At 39.0% G+C, this 15,315-nt stretch overlaps 2 non-coding genes across 2 annotated transcripts; one reads left to right on the forward strand and one right to left on the reverse strand.

Annotated features, from left to right (window-relative positions):
* Positions 1-3,775: 3,775 nt before the first annotated feature.
* trnad-guc (transfer RNA aspartic acid (anticodon GUC)) lies at positions 3,776-3,847 on the reverse strand. The gene has a single exon. It is a non-coding gene; the product is annotated as a tRNA-Asp (tRNA).
* Positions 3,848-4,980: 1,133 nt separating this feature from the next.
* On the forward strand, positions 4,981-5,051 carry trnag-gcc (transfer RNA glycine (anticodon GCC)). The gene has a single exon. It is a non-coding gene; the product is annotated as a tRNA-Gly (tRNA).
* Positions 5,052-15,315: the final 10,264 nt, after the last annotated feature.

Genomic DNA, 15,315 nt, shown 5'->3' on the forward strand with positions numbered 1-15,315 from the left:
AACTATCGGTCGGCCAGTTTTATTTATTACAATGATGTGCAAGCCACAATGGCCAGAAATCCGCAGATTCTTGAGAGCAATGCCACTGGATACTTTGGCTCTGGATATTCCCACTTTCGTAAGTAGATGGTTTTATCAGAAAGTCTTATTTTTATAGAATGAACTCGAAACGGTGTTCGGTCAAATCAGAGCATACATTTACGCGATCGAATTTCAAAAACGGGGTTTGCCTCACATGCATTTATTGGTTACTTTGCAAAATAAATGATTAACTGCTGATGATGTATCAGGGGTGTCCAACTCCAGTCCTGGAGGGCCGCAGTGGCTGCAGGTTTTCATTCTTACCATCTTCTTAATTAGTGACCAGTTTTTGCTGCTAATTACTTCTTTTAATTAACTTGACTCAGGCCAGTTGTTTATTTTTCCTTAATTAGCGGCCAAACAATAATGCGACACGAAACAAGGTGCCACATGACCAACTCACCTGTGCCCATCACAACAGAATCTGAAAACAGAGAAAGGTGGAGGTCTCCGTAAAGCTGATCTCTCAGGTCATCAAAACATCTTGATGGTGTTCTTAGAAAAAAACATAAAATCATCAGTTTTGGAAAAGTCTGCTGTGGCAGAATGAATAATTAAATAACGGGTTTAATTAACAGCAAGCATTGGCTTCTCATTAAGAAACTGGTTGGAGTTTGAAGCCCCAGTTTAGCTGGTCATCTTTTGGCTCGTTTCACATCTCATTTCTGTTTGGTTGTCATTTAATGAGGAAATGAATCAATTCAGGGGACTGAATCCTTAAAAACAGGGCTGTGAAAATGAAGGAAAAAAGTGAATTAGCAGTGAAAACTGGTCACTGATTAGGAAAAGGGTTAGAATGAAAACCTGCAGCCGCTGCGGCCCTCCAGGCCTGGAGTTCGACACCCGTGATGTAGATCGATTTGTCTGTGACGAAATTCCAAACAAAGAAACCAATCCTGAATTATGGTACAAAGTCATTAAAGACATGTCTCACTGACCACCTTTAAAGATTCAGTATGTTGGGACTCAAAAGAAAAAAACTGTTTAAAGAAAGTTCCAAAAGCGTTCGTTCAAACAACTGATTTTCGCCGAAGAGATTATCGTCTCGAATAACACACTTACCTCGGAAAGAAATATGGTAAAATTGTGACGTCCGATAATTCAATGATTGTACCATATAACCCGTATTTGCTCAAACGATTCGATTGTCATTTTAATGTCGAGTATAGTACATCGGTTATGAGTATTTAGTACATCTACACGTACATTCATAAAGGGCTATGCGTAACTTTATCGAAAGAAAAGTCTCAGCACGAAGTTCAAGCATATTTAGATACTCGGTACGTCAGTGCAATGGAAAACGGGTGGCATTTAATGGAATTGCCAATGCACGGTCGAAGTAATTCTGTTGAATTATCACCGATTCATTTACCAGGTCAGAATATGATTCAATTTAAAGAGGGCGAAGAAGCAGAAGCTTTAGAGGTTAGCGAAAAATAGAAATACAAATGATTGGCTTATTTTGAACTTAATAAAACAGACCCAAATGCAAAAGCATATATACGTATGCGCAAATTCCTCAACATTACACACGGCAGAAACAAAAAAAATGAGTGTGGCATCCAAGAAAAAATAATTGCAATTGTGTTGCTCGATTAAATATTCGATATCGAACGATTTCATTTAAAATTATTGTTACGTAAATCGAAAGGAGCAACGTCGTATAAAGATGTTCTAACTATAGATGGAACTACGGCACAAGCAGCTGGGTTATGTAAATCGGATGACTTTATGTTTGAAATGATGTCTGATGCCACTTCTGTAATGATGCCTAACATATTAAGACACTTCTTCGTGTACTTAATAATGACGGGTGAAGTTGATGCTTTAAAATTGGGAAACGTTCAAATGACCATTATCCGAAAAGTCAAATGAACAAACGGCTCTTTCCATCATCAAAGAAATGTTAGAAGCATAAGATTTAACGATGCAGCAAACTGGACTTCCACAAGAAATTAACGAATCAGAGATAAAGAAAGAGATAACAGCAGACGAAAATTTAACAGTGGAAGACCATAAAAATGATATCATAAAAGTTAATTCCAAATATTGTTTTTACTGAAGTTTTAAAGTGAACATAATGCATATGTAACAATTCCTATGAAAAAGACAATCTCTTTAAATTGTATTTTCTGAAAAACAAAACCTGGGGTTGGCGAGCCAAGCGCGCAGGGGGCCGGAGCCCCCTAGTTTCTCTATTATATATAAAAATCTTGGGACTAGACTTTTTCAGCGAGATTATTAAAATAATGAAGATTAGTTGTTATCAGCAAGTGATCATCTGCTACATGGTCCTTCATTATGAAGTCTATCAGTGTTCTATGTTGAGCCCTCCTGGAGGTTATCTCTGTACTTTATGGTACACATCTATTATTTTGACTGAGTATTAAGACTACACCAATCTGGATAAAAACCCTAGCTAAAGAAATATGTAAACCACAGAAAAGCTTTCTAGGTACTTTTATTCTAATCAACAAAATAACCAATCTGACACATCCCCAGGTGACAGTCGTTCCTTGACAATGCTTAGCTTATGACAATCCTTCCTAACATGTTGAATTTTTCAAAGTTAAACCAAGTATCAAATAATATTGGTTAGACTAAATTTACAATAATACCTTGGTGTGGCTGTATCAGTATATTCCTCAAAGAGTTCACTGACGCCATGTTCCTCCTAGTCCTGAATTTTAGACCTTAAAATATTGGTAATGTCATTCATTTAACCAAAGAAACAAGAACAGCTGCTACCTGTAATCTCCTCACTTGCCACAAGTTACTTTTAAAAGTTACAAAGGCTGCCAAACATTCAGGGCCAGCAGATGGATTGTCAACAAGATGATGCAAATTAGATGGAAAAGCACCTCAGAGCGCTTGTTGGCCAAGCATTATGCAGTAGCAGCAGCCTTCACTTCTTTAAGCACCAGTATAGCACCCTTAAATGGCAGGCTGCATACAAGTCATGCTGTGGTTTCAGATTTAATATTCACCATAAGCACATATATTCAATATATAGATCATATAAAGGTGGACACTTCGTATGCTTAGAATGATTAAATGCACACATGTAAAAATTATCTCATATATAAACAATGACTGCAAAGATGCGAAAAAAATATATTGTCTAATAAGTTAGGTGATGTGGACTTATTCCAAGGTGATCGTCAAATACAATTCGTATCAAGCAAATAAAGCGAAGACCAAAATGCATATAATGTCAACAAACCATTTTATTAGTACTCTGACTTTATTTTGCTGATGTTTCTCCACAACACAATCACAGTGTCGTAATAAGCACTTTGTTCTTCCTGTAGGTTCATCTCTTGAGGTCATTTGATAAAATTCTGGCTTATAGGCCATATGAGAATTTTATTGAGCACTATCTGCGTATGAAATATTACTGTAATACGATGTCTTTTCCGAATTGTTTAATTTGTGCTTATCCTTTTACTCAGCATTTGTACCACTACTACGCGCTGTAGTAATACGAAAACACAGCTCACGAACGTCTGCTTTACGTTGCCGTTGAAGAGACACTGCGGCTGAGCACACTTTGGCGTCATGCGTAGTTTTACATAAATCCCATGAGCACACCTACGATAAGCGCCCACGTGAGGAAATCGACTTTTGTACACTCTTTTTAAACGGTTTCCAAAAATTTTTTGAAGGACTCATTTCAGGAGTTTAAAAATGTGTTCTCCCCGACGGGGAATCGAACCCCGGTCTCCCGCGTGACAGGCGGGGATACTCACCACTATACTATCGAGGAGTTATTATATAAGAGTTATGTAAAGACCTAGATATACATTTTGTAAAAATAATAGTAATGGTCATGATTTATTTAATGTTATTAATTATTTACTTGAGTTCCAACAAAATTAGAAACACCATAATCTTTATAGTACGTAAAGGAGTTCATATGTTGGTGCCGTTGTCCAATGGAAAGTTAACTTTCTATAAGTCAAATCATATCTTCAAGTCAAGTTCAGCGAGTCTCGCATTAAAACGGCGTTTCTGGTTAATTACGTTAAGTTCTACAGAACGGAACCAATTGTGAATAGTTAGACTGCTTAGTTAATCAGAAGGCCTGCCGTAGCTTGGGACGTAGGTTCGATCCCCTGAATGGGACAAAACTTAATTAAAGGACGTTACATTGAATACGAAAAAAATCGTATCAAAACCTATACCCCCCCAAAAAAAACATCTTAAACTTTACAGTATTTTAAAAAGTCACATCAGTTAAATGAATACTTGATATGCACTGTCAGCCAAATAAAATCATGACATTTCGGCCCTTGTGCAAAATGGTGGCCTTTTCGTTCGGTAAGTCATTTAATTTTATATTGTTTTATGGAGTCAAGACTGGATTTAAATTGCATGTGAGATTTTTTTTAATTTCACAAAGTCTGTGGGATGCTTTTTTTAACATATAATATTAAAATAAATTGAGACTGCAATTTTAAGTACTGCAAGAGATGGACAGATAGACAAGGATGGCGCTATCGAATAGATAAGGAAGGTGCTACAAAAAAACGGTACAGCCTGTTTATGAAGGCAGATTAGGCAAACAGGCAATCAAGCAGTACGGCAAAAGCCGCAGAACAGCGTCTCCAAAACGGAAGTGGCGAAAAATATATTACATCGGTAGTGGTTTAGAGCTTCACTAGAGAATGAATGGGAAACTGTTGTTTTAGCGAAAAGAATCCACGCGCGGGACATAAAGGATCGACTCCCGGCGAATACGGTAAAACATGATCAGTGATCAATGTAAAACGAATGATAATCACCGCCGTGTTTATTGATATGGAAACGATAGACACAATGAAAACCGAACAATAGCGCCTCTAAAAAGGAAGCGGCTGAAAATATATTATATCGGTAGTGGTTTAGATATTTCGTAACGCATTGGTGGTTCAGTGGTAGAATTCTCGCCTGCCACGCGGGAGGCCCGGGTTCGATTCCCGGCCAATGCAACTTACTTTTTAAAACTGACCCCCACAATCGTGCCCTACATTGCTGCACCTCGCCTAATGTATATAAAAATTGAATACTGCTTGGTACACTTTTATATATATATATATATATATATATATATATATATATATATATATATATATTTTTTTTTACCAAACTTCCCAAAACACAGAACTTGGGAAATAACACATCACTTAATTAGCCCAGGAGTCCAATTAAAAACAGAAGCTGGTTGTAACAAAAACTTGTAGCCACAGTGTGCCCCCAGGACAGAGGTTGTGAAATACTGGTATATAGCCAATACTGTTATTTGTCTAGAGCCTTCTCCATCTGCTTATTATACAGTGAATTTCCTATATATTTGTCTATGTAGTGGCTTCCCTGTTTTTTATGACAGTTTTAAATCTTTATACAGTGCCTTCCCTTATCTATCTATGACCATCGGCATCAAATGACTCCGTGAAAAACCCGAACTACAAAGAGAACTATTTCATTTATGTTAGGTAGAATGCCCAGAGGGGACTGGGCGGTCTCGTGGCCTGGAACCCCTACAGATTTTATTTTTTTCTCCAGCCTTCTGGAGTTTTTTTTGTTTTTTCTGTCCACCCTGGCCATCGGACCTTACTCCTTTCTATGTTAACTAATGTTGTCTTATTTTAATTTCTTATTTTGTCTTTTATTTTTCTTCTCTTCATTATGTAAAGCACTTTGAGCTACTTTTTGTATGAAAATGTGCTATATAAATAAATGTTGTTATCTATCTATCTATCTGTCTGTCTGTCTGTCTGTCTGTCTGTCTGTCTGTCTGTCTGTCTATCTATCTATCTATCTATCTATCTATCTATCTATCTAGTGCCTTACCTTATCTATCTATCTATCTATCTATCTATCTATCTATCTATCTATCTATCTAGTGCCTTCCCTGTCTATCTATCTAGTGGCTTCTCTGTCTATTATGCAATGCGTTGTCTGTCTGTGTATCTCTTACAGGTACAATTAGAACACTTGTTCATGTGAACTACCATCTCAATTTAAAAATAAACATATATTTTAAAAAGAGCATCCAACAGACTTTGTGAAATTAAAAATGAATTAATGCCTCACATATAATTTAAATCCAGGCTTAACTCCTTAAAACAATAAAACATAAAAATGCCACGATTTTGAATGAGTGGCAATACCATCCATCCATCCATCCATCCTCTTCCGCTTATCCGAGATCGGGTCACGGGGGCAGCAGCTTGAGCAGAGATGCCCAGACTTCCCTCTCCCCGGCCACTTCTTCTAGCTCTTCCGGGAGAATCCCAAGGCGTTCCCAGGCCAGTCGAGAGACATAGTCCCTCCAGCGTGTCCTGGGTCTTCCCCAGGGCCTCCTCCCGGTTGGACGTGCCCGGAACACCTCACCAGGGAGGCGTCCAGGAGGCATCCTGATCAGATGCCCGAGCCACCTCATCTGACTCCTCTCGATGTGGAGGAGCAGCGGCTCTACTCTGAGCCCCTCCCGGATGATTGAGCTTCTCACCCTATCTTTAAGGGAGGCAATACAGTACATACAAATTAATTTATTTTTTGTTAAACTAATTTCACGTGACTTTCTTATTGGAATAAAGGAAAACGTTTTGATATCATCTTTTTTTAGTTTTTCTTTTTTTTCCTCATAAACGTTTACTATCTTTTGTGCTAAAAAAAAATACATAAATCAATACATTTCACATCACCACGTAATCGAACCGGCGTCTTCGTGGCAAAGCAGTCCTGTTGCGTTCTGATTGGGGGAGTAGTTTGTGCAGAATGCCTGAGGCGCATCAGAGACTGATGTTCGATTCCCCGCTGGGGAGAAAGTGTTATTTTTTTTCCTTTTTAACCACAAACAGACATAAAATTTATAAACTGGTATGCACTGCCAGTCAATCAGATTGTTGCATTTTCATTTATAATAGGCTGACAACGAAGGCACTATATAATAAAACAGAGAAAGCACTAGACAGATAGATATCAGCATTAGATAGATAAATATATATATATATATATATATATATATATATATATATATATATATATATCTGAGATTTATATCAATAAAATGAAAAATGCTTCAGCCTGTTTACTATTCAACAGATGCTGCAGGAAAGCAAGAAGGCCGTTAGAGTACATATAGGTCTGAAAGGCACTAGATAGACAGATGAATAGGAAAGGTACTGTATAATAGATGTGGGATGCTCTTTTTAAAATATTTAAAAATTGAGACTGCAATTAACATGAACAAGTGTCCTTATAACTGTTTTTTTTTTTAATTTTTTTTTTTTAAGTTCTCTGAGGCTAGGGATCTGCACTGGCAATCAGAAGGTTGCCGGTTCGAATCCCGTAAATGCCAATAGGGACTCTGCTCTGTTGGGCCATTGAGCAAGGCTCTTAACCTCCAATTGCTAAGCGCTTTGAGTAGTGAGAAAAGCGCAATATAAATGAAAAGAAAGAATTATTAAGACATACACTGACAGGCAGAGCACCGAATAATGCACAGACAGAGAAGTCACTAGATAGATAAACTGGGAAGGCACTGTGTAATAGAAAATATAAAACTGTCAGGAGAGAAGATAGATAGATAGATAGATAGATAGATAGATAGATAGATAGATAGATAGATAGATAGATAGATAGATAGATAGATAGATAGATAGATAGATAGATAGATAGATAGATATGAAAGGCACTATATCTGAAAGCCAAGCAGGCACTGAGAATACATACAGATGTGAAAGGCACTAGATAAACTGACAGATAGGGAAGGCACTATATTATAGGCAGACAGGGAATTCACTGTATAACAGTAGACAGACAAGGCAACGGACAGATAACAGTATCACACACATATATATTTTTTATCTCTGCGATTAATCATCAGACGCTGCAGGCAGGCAAGCAGGCAGTGAGAGTACAGATAGATGTGAAAGACAGATATTAACAGGAAAGGCACTATATAATAGGCAGACAGAGAAGGCACTAGACAGACAGTTAACTGCATTAGCTATATAGTATATATTTTTCAACTCGGAGAATAATGTCAAAAAGAAATACATTAAATCATATATCAAGTAGACACACGCTGCACACAGGCAAGCGGTTAGTGAGAGTGGAGTTAGATGTGAAAGGCGTTAGATAGATTGTATACAATAAGCAAAAATAGCGACCACTTGATAACAGTATTAGCTATGATTAATGAAAGCATGAATTAATCAACAGAAATAACGGCGAGATCTACATTTTAAACTTAACGATTTACTTAAGAAAAGAAAAAAAGAAAAACGCCCCAGCACATCTATAAACGCAGACGCTGCTGGCAGTCAGGCAGAGCGGCGAAAAGCGCAGAACAGCGCCTCCCGAAACGGAAGCGGCGGAAAATAGATCGCATCGGTAGTGGTTTAGCACTACCATAGAGAATGAATGGGAAACGGTTTAGGGAGTTTTAGCTAAAGAATCGGGAGGAGGTGTGGGTCCGACTCCCGACGTCCATCTTCTACATGACCAGAATGTGTTATATACTCCATTCGGTTTAGAACGACACTGCTACTGTAGCCCTCAATTATATTTGGCATATGTACTGTGTGTAAACAATTATTCGCAGAACACCGGCATTATATAGTAGTATTCTAGAACTATTTAGAAGCTGCTGGGCAGCACATCACAAATTCGTGTTCTGTGTCCACCGCTGCTGAAATTGAGATATTTGTTCTATCAAAATATAATAACGATATTGAACAAGACATGTACATACTGGGTGGATTGGCTCCGGGTCCCACGTTTTTCAACTGAATTAAAATGACTGGATAATTAATAATAATAATAATAATTCATTACATTTATATAGCGCTTTTCTCAGTACTCAAAGCGTTATCCACACAGGGAGGAACCGGGAAGCGAACCCACAATTAACAACGTAGTAGCAAAGCGCAGCTTGTTTATAAATTTCCCCCTACCTATTTGCTTAAAAGCCTCACAAAAAAATCTTGCACCCTCTTTAAATACTATGATAAAGGTGTAGCACTCTATCCAGGTGTTGTTCCTGCCTTGCGCCCACCGCTTGCTGGCATAGGCTCAGCTGCCCCGCGACCCTGCCCTTCTTAGGAAGGTTAGGGAGATGGATGGATGAAAGTTATTCATTAACGACTGCAATGCAGTTGTCCACTAGCTGTGCATTTACATTATATTTTATGTATCTTAACAGTATAGGAATATTATTATTATTACGCTACGCTTAAATATTACACGTTTACTGTATATGTAGTCTTGCTATCACTTTAAAACATTTAGCAATGGTTCCTACTGTTAATAGTACTGTATGAAACACACGCTGGTGAAATTGAACATTTATAAAAAAATGTACTCCAGCCAAGGCACATAAAAGATACAATGTATTCTACTGACGAAATGAAGATGAAAAAAATATAATTTTAAAAACTACGATGTTACGTGTCTAAACTTAAATATGTAAATGTTGGCTATTAATACACGCTGAAAAAAGTTGGCATGAGCCTCGACAATTTCGTATCGTTTTATAAAACACTAGCCACGGTATATGTCAAAGACAGGTAATATATTTAAAAATATCTGCTATCTCTTGCCCGGCGTGTATATTCAATGCTTTTCCTCTGTAATCGCGTGTGTCTAAACGTCTCTTAAACGGCGCTCCCTTTCTTGAGTGTGTTCCTGTGAAGCCTGCTTCTCAGATTCTGTCACTATTTTCAAGGGTCCTTTTTCATCTCCTGTCCGATTTTACACCTTTACTCCTCCTTGTGCCTTCGTCTTTTTTGTCACTCCAATACTATCTTTTTTGTTGCCAATTTTTACACTCTGTGGTGCATTAGTGCCACCTTCTGTACTGGAGGAGTTAATATTCCTTATACAGTGTGGTGGATTGCCGGCTTCTTTCTCTGTCCCTCACCCCCAGGCCGCCAGCAGGAGCTCTCCCAGCAGCGTGGACATGCCCCGAGTTCCAGCAGGGCCTCATGGACTATGTAGTTTTTATACACAGCCCTGCTGGATACCATGGGGGCCACCAGGCGTCGCTGTAAGGGGGCTCGTAGGCTCGCATGTGAATTTCCCATTGGGATTAATAAAGTATCTATCTATCTATCTATCTATCTATCTATCTATCTATCTATCTATAACCAGGGAGTACGTCATGGTCACATGACAGGAAGAAACGACGTGCTCCCGGTTGAAGAAAAGGACTGTTTACCCTGACCCGGAAGGGAAAAGGAACTGTGGACTGTTGAACGGGAACACCTCCGGGTCAGGGTGTATAAGTCCAGTACACTGAGCTGAGCTGGGAGGTAGGGTGGCAAAGTGTCTGGGAGTGTGGAGGATTATTGTATTGTATATTGATTAATTATATGAGTATTGTGGAGTGGAGGGTGCTTGGTGCACATTATTATTATATAATAAATAATAATTGGACTTTTATCTGGTGTCTGACGTCTGATCCAAAGGTTCAAGGGGTCACGGAGACCTCTATCTATCACAACAGTATCCGTTTATATAATCCTGACCATTTTGAAAAATGTTACTACTTTATTGTGTATCTCTCCTCTTCGACCTTTTAAATATATTTTTTAAACGTAGGTCATGGATACTTAATAACATTAACTGCTTTTTCAATCAGGTTATCTCTATTTCATAGTTTTCACACTGCAATATGACATGCAACAGATTCTGTTATTAAACATTCCTTACAGTTCCCATTCATTATTTTCCCAATTAATTTTAGATTGTCATTTACACCACAGTGACATGTTCTTAATCTGTTTAGAACAATGTCATCCCTTCTGTGGCTCTCTATAAGGGTGTTCCCATAAACAGAATTTTGAATCTGGAGAAGATGCCTAGTTGTATTTCCCAATTCCCACCTTTCTTGCAATAAGTTTTCTAATTTCCCTTTTACAGAGAATTTTTTATTTCAGTTACACTCAGGTGCCGCTGTGGATATCTATATCTGTTTTACTTGAAGCTATCCTAGCAATTCTATATAGCACTTCATTTCCCCTAATATCTACATGTGCGAGAACCCACAAATAACTGACTAATACTGTACACTGGTTGTACAGAACCCATAACATATGCAGGATTTCAGTAATCATATCAGGTGTTTATTTACTATCCTCATTTTGGACTGATAATAAAGCAGCCATTGAATCTGAACAGATTACCACTTTGTAAGGTTTTATTTCCTTTACCCAAACTAATGCCAAACTTATAGTCAATCAGTAATTCCACTGAAAACACAGATAAATGGTCTGAGCAAGCATCTCTTCATGATGTTTATATTAAACAGAGGAATGTACACTGCTGTTCCTACTTTCCCAAAATCTGGAAGTTCAGAACCGTATGTGTATATCTGTATATGGCCATACCAATATGTCTCAATATGTTTTTAAAAAGTTCTTGTGCATTCACCCATATAATTCAGCTCCCTCTTTGGAGAGATCAACTATAGGATTAAGAAAAAGGGGGGGGGGGTTGGGGGAATCTTATAACTGAATGAACTGTGGTTGGGTTTCATTGAGATGGTTGTTGCTTTAATACCCAAAGCCATTTCTGTCCAAGTGTAGCACTGAAGGCCATTGCAAGCAGGGTGTCAGACCAAAAATACCACCACACCACAAGCACTAAGGTGGCAGTTTCATTTTCAGACAGACTTACAGTTCTGCAATAGAAATATCACTTTATCTGTATGATTTATCAAGAAAAACAACTTTTTTGTAACAAAACACATTCAATGCTATCACCAAATATCACGGAAATGTCAGTATCGTTCATGTAAAATTTAAGTCTATCTACAAGAATCCCACTAGATTGTTTTCAAAATTCTGATTTCCTAACTTCCTTTGCAGCAAACTCTCCTATTAAATCCTCATGTTCCAACTAGCTGCTAGTTCCTTTTCAATGGAGATCAGGGCAAATCCATTCCATCTCTCTTGGGACATACAGTGCATCCGGAAAGTATTCATAGCGCATCACTTTTTCCACATTTGTTATGTTACAGCCTTATTCCAAAATGGATTAAATTCATTTTTTTCCTCAGAATTCTACACACAACACCCCATAATGACAACGTGAAAAAAGTTTACTTGAGGTTTTTGCAAATTTATTAAAAATAAAAAAATTGAGAAAGCACATGTACAGAAGTATTCACAGCCTTTGCCATGAAGCTCAAAATTGAGCTCAGGTGCATCCTGTTTCCCCTGATCATCCTTGAGATGTTTCTGCAGCTTAACTGGAGTCCACCTGTGGTAAATTCAGTTGATTGGACATGATTTGGAAAGGCACACACCTGTCTATATAAGGTCCCACAGTTGACAGTTCATGTCAGAGCACAAACCAAGCATGAAGTCAAAGGAATTTGTCTGTAGACCTCCGAGACAGGATTGTCTCGAGGCACAAATCTGGGGAAGGTTACAGAAACATTTCTGCTGCTTTGAAGGTCCCAATGAGCACAGTGGCCTCCATCATCCGTAAGTGGAAGAAGTTCAAAACCACCAGGACTCTTCCTAGAGCTGGCCGGCCATCTAAACTGAGCGATCGGGAGAGAAGGACCTTAGTCAGGGAGGTGACCAAGAACCCGATGGTCACTCTGTCAGAGCTCCAGAGGTCCTCTATGGAGAGGGGAGAACCTTCCAGAAGGACAACCATCTCTGCAGCAATCCACCAATCAGGCCTGTACAAGGGGCTCCGCCCCCTGCTCGCTTTGCTCGCCTACCCCCGGCGTTGGGTATCCTGAAATACATTATTCAAGCTCGTTCGTTCTGGGGCCGTGCCCGCTTTGCCCGTGGCATTTCAGATGCGCGTTGTAGGCGCCTGCGTTCATTGATTTTATCCAGGCGGGCTCGTGTTTGTATATCCGTCAGTCGAGCTCGTTCGTTTTGAACCCGTGCCTGCTGTGCTTCCGCAGTTTCAGACGCGCGTTGTAGGCGCCTGCGTTCATTGATCTTATCCAGGTGGGCTCGTGTTTGTATCGTTGAGCTGTATTGTGTTTGAATGCGGTGTAAAGCGTTCAGTGGTTTGTACAATCCCAAGCAGCACATTACTCCTAACTTCACCCGCAGTAGTGCCACTCACAATATGGCGGTGACGCCTGCGCCTTCCGTAGTATCATTGTGGACCTGTGGGGCCGCCGTAGCTTAATCACCTTTTGTTTGCGGTAATGCAATCATTTCTATCTTTTCTTTGATACTGTAGTGACTGACATGATAAAGTGTCACAAAAGTTTTACCTGAACAATCGCTGACTTCGTAACCCCAAACGCAACTTTCTAGCACCCTCTCCAACGCCCACCCCTTACCGCATGAAATCAATACCCCGCTATCAGTCCTCCATGTTGTACTCCGCCTTCCCTCAGTCAGACCTAACAGTCACTTAAAACCATTGTGTGTAGTATGTGCTTTTACACGATTGATTTTTACATGTTTTTTTTGGAATTGTTTCAATTTCATTATTTTCACTTTTACTTTAAAGCTTCCTTAAAAACAATATTTTTTGGAGACACATTGTGACAACGCAACGTATAACTGCCCGTGAGTGAATATTGTTTCTGTTTCTAAAATAAATAATCCGAGTTTTTCTGTTTGTCCCTGTGATTTATTGATTGTCATAGCAAAAGCTATTCTCACGGTAAACTGTAAGCATTTTACTACGAATGTGTCGTTAATCGTTAGCTATGGATGGTAGAGTGGTCTGATGAGACAAAGATTGAATTCTTTGGTGTGAATGCCAGGCGTCACGTTTGGAGGAAACCAGGTACAGTTCATCACTAGGCCAATACCATCCCTACAGTGAAGCATGGTGGTGGCAGCATCATGCTGTGGGGATGTTTTTCAGCGGCAGGGACTGGGAGACTAGTCAGGATAAAGGGAAAGATGACTGCAGCAATGTACAGAGACATCTTGGATGAAAACCTGCTCCAGAGCACTCTTGACCTCAGACTGGGGCGACGGTTCATCTTTCAGCAGGACAACGACCCTAAGCACACAGCCAAGATATCAAAGGAGTGGCTTCAGGACAACTCTGTGAAAGTCCTTGAGTGGCTTAACCAGAGCCCAGACTTGAATCCGATTGAACATCTCTGGAGAGATCTTAAAATGGCTGTGCACCGACGCTTCCCATCCAACCTGATGGAGCTTGAGAGGTGCTGCAAAGAGGAATGGGCGAAACTGGCCAAGGATAGGTGTGCCAAGCTTGTGGCATCACATTCAAAAAGACTTGAGGCTGTAATTGCTGCATCGACAAAGTATTGAGCAAAGGCTGTGAATACTTATGTACATGTGATTTATCAGTTTTTTTATTTTTAATAAATTTGCAAAAATCTCAAGTAAACTTTTTTCACGTTGTCATTATGGGGTGTTGTGTGTAGAATTCTGAGGAAAAAAATGAATTTAATCCATTTTGGAATAAGGAAAATGTGGAAAAAGTGATGTGCTGGCAATACTTTCCAGATGCACTGTAGGTGTTTTTAAAAGAAGTTAAACATGTAAATCCCTTATTGTTGATTATCAAAATGGCAGAACATCTTTTAACCACTTAGAGAGAGAATGTTGGACATCATAATTCAACCAACTGTCCAATTTAATAGATAAGAGAATGTGTGAAGGTTGACAGTAAATTTGACAACTGGAAAAAAAACCCTCAAAAGTCAAACCTTTAATATTTTTAGTTATCAGGTTTAATGACACATACCGGTGTTAAACCTTTCTATTGGATCTTTATGTTACCACCGGCCTGCATGAACAAGCAGATATGAAAAAAGAGCCAACAAAACATGTGGCCGGTTTATAATACACGGCACAAACCTTCTTTGACAGCATCCCTCACAAGACCTCCATTTAGATTTCTTAGCAAACAGAGCCCACTTAATCCATATTTTTAATGATCACTAGCTCCTGTACTGACAGGCTGGCTGCTTTAAACTGATTCAGCTTAACAGTGCGCTTGATACAGTGGATGTAATACATGGTCTGTCCGAGTAATAACTACTGTACACTTGCCCAATAATGTACTTTGATGGGTGATTAGAACATTTCTTTTACCTAGGGTTTTGGAAATTCAAAAACAACTGTCCCTGAATCTACTGTTGGCAGTGGCAATGGCTTTGTATCATTTGCCAAAATAACTGAAGCGTTTCTAAGGTATTACACTATCTACGTCCGGAAGACAAGGTAACTTAGTGCTCGTCACATTCTGGGTCACCTTCACCACCATCTGCAGTGTTTTAAG

The sequence above is a fragment of the Erpetoichthys calabaricus genome, chromosome 13, assembly GCF_900747795.2.
Source record: "Erpetoichthys calabaricus chromosome 13, fErpCal1.3, whole genome shotgun sequence".
Lineage (NCBI taxonomy): Eukaryota > Metazoa > Chordata > Cladistia > Polypteriformes > Polypteridae > Erpetoichthys > Erpetoichthys calabaricus.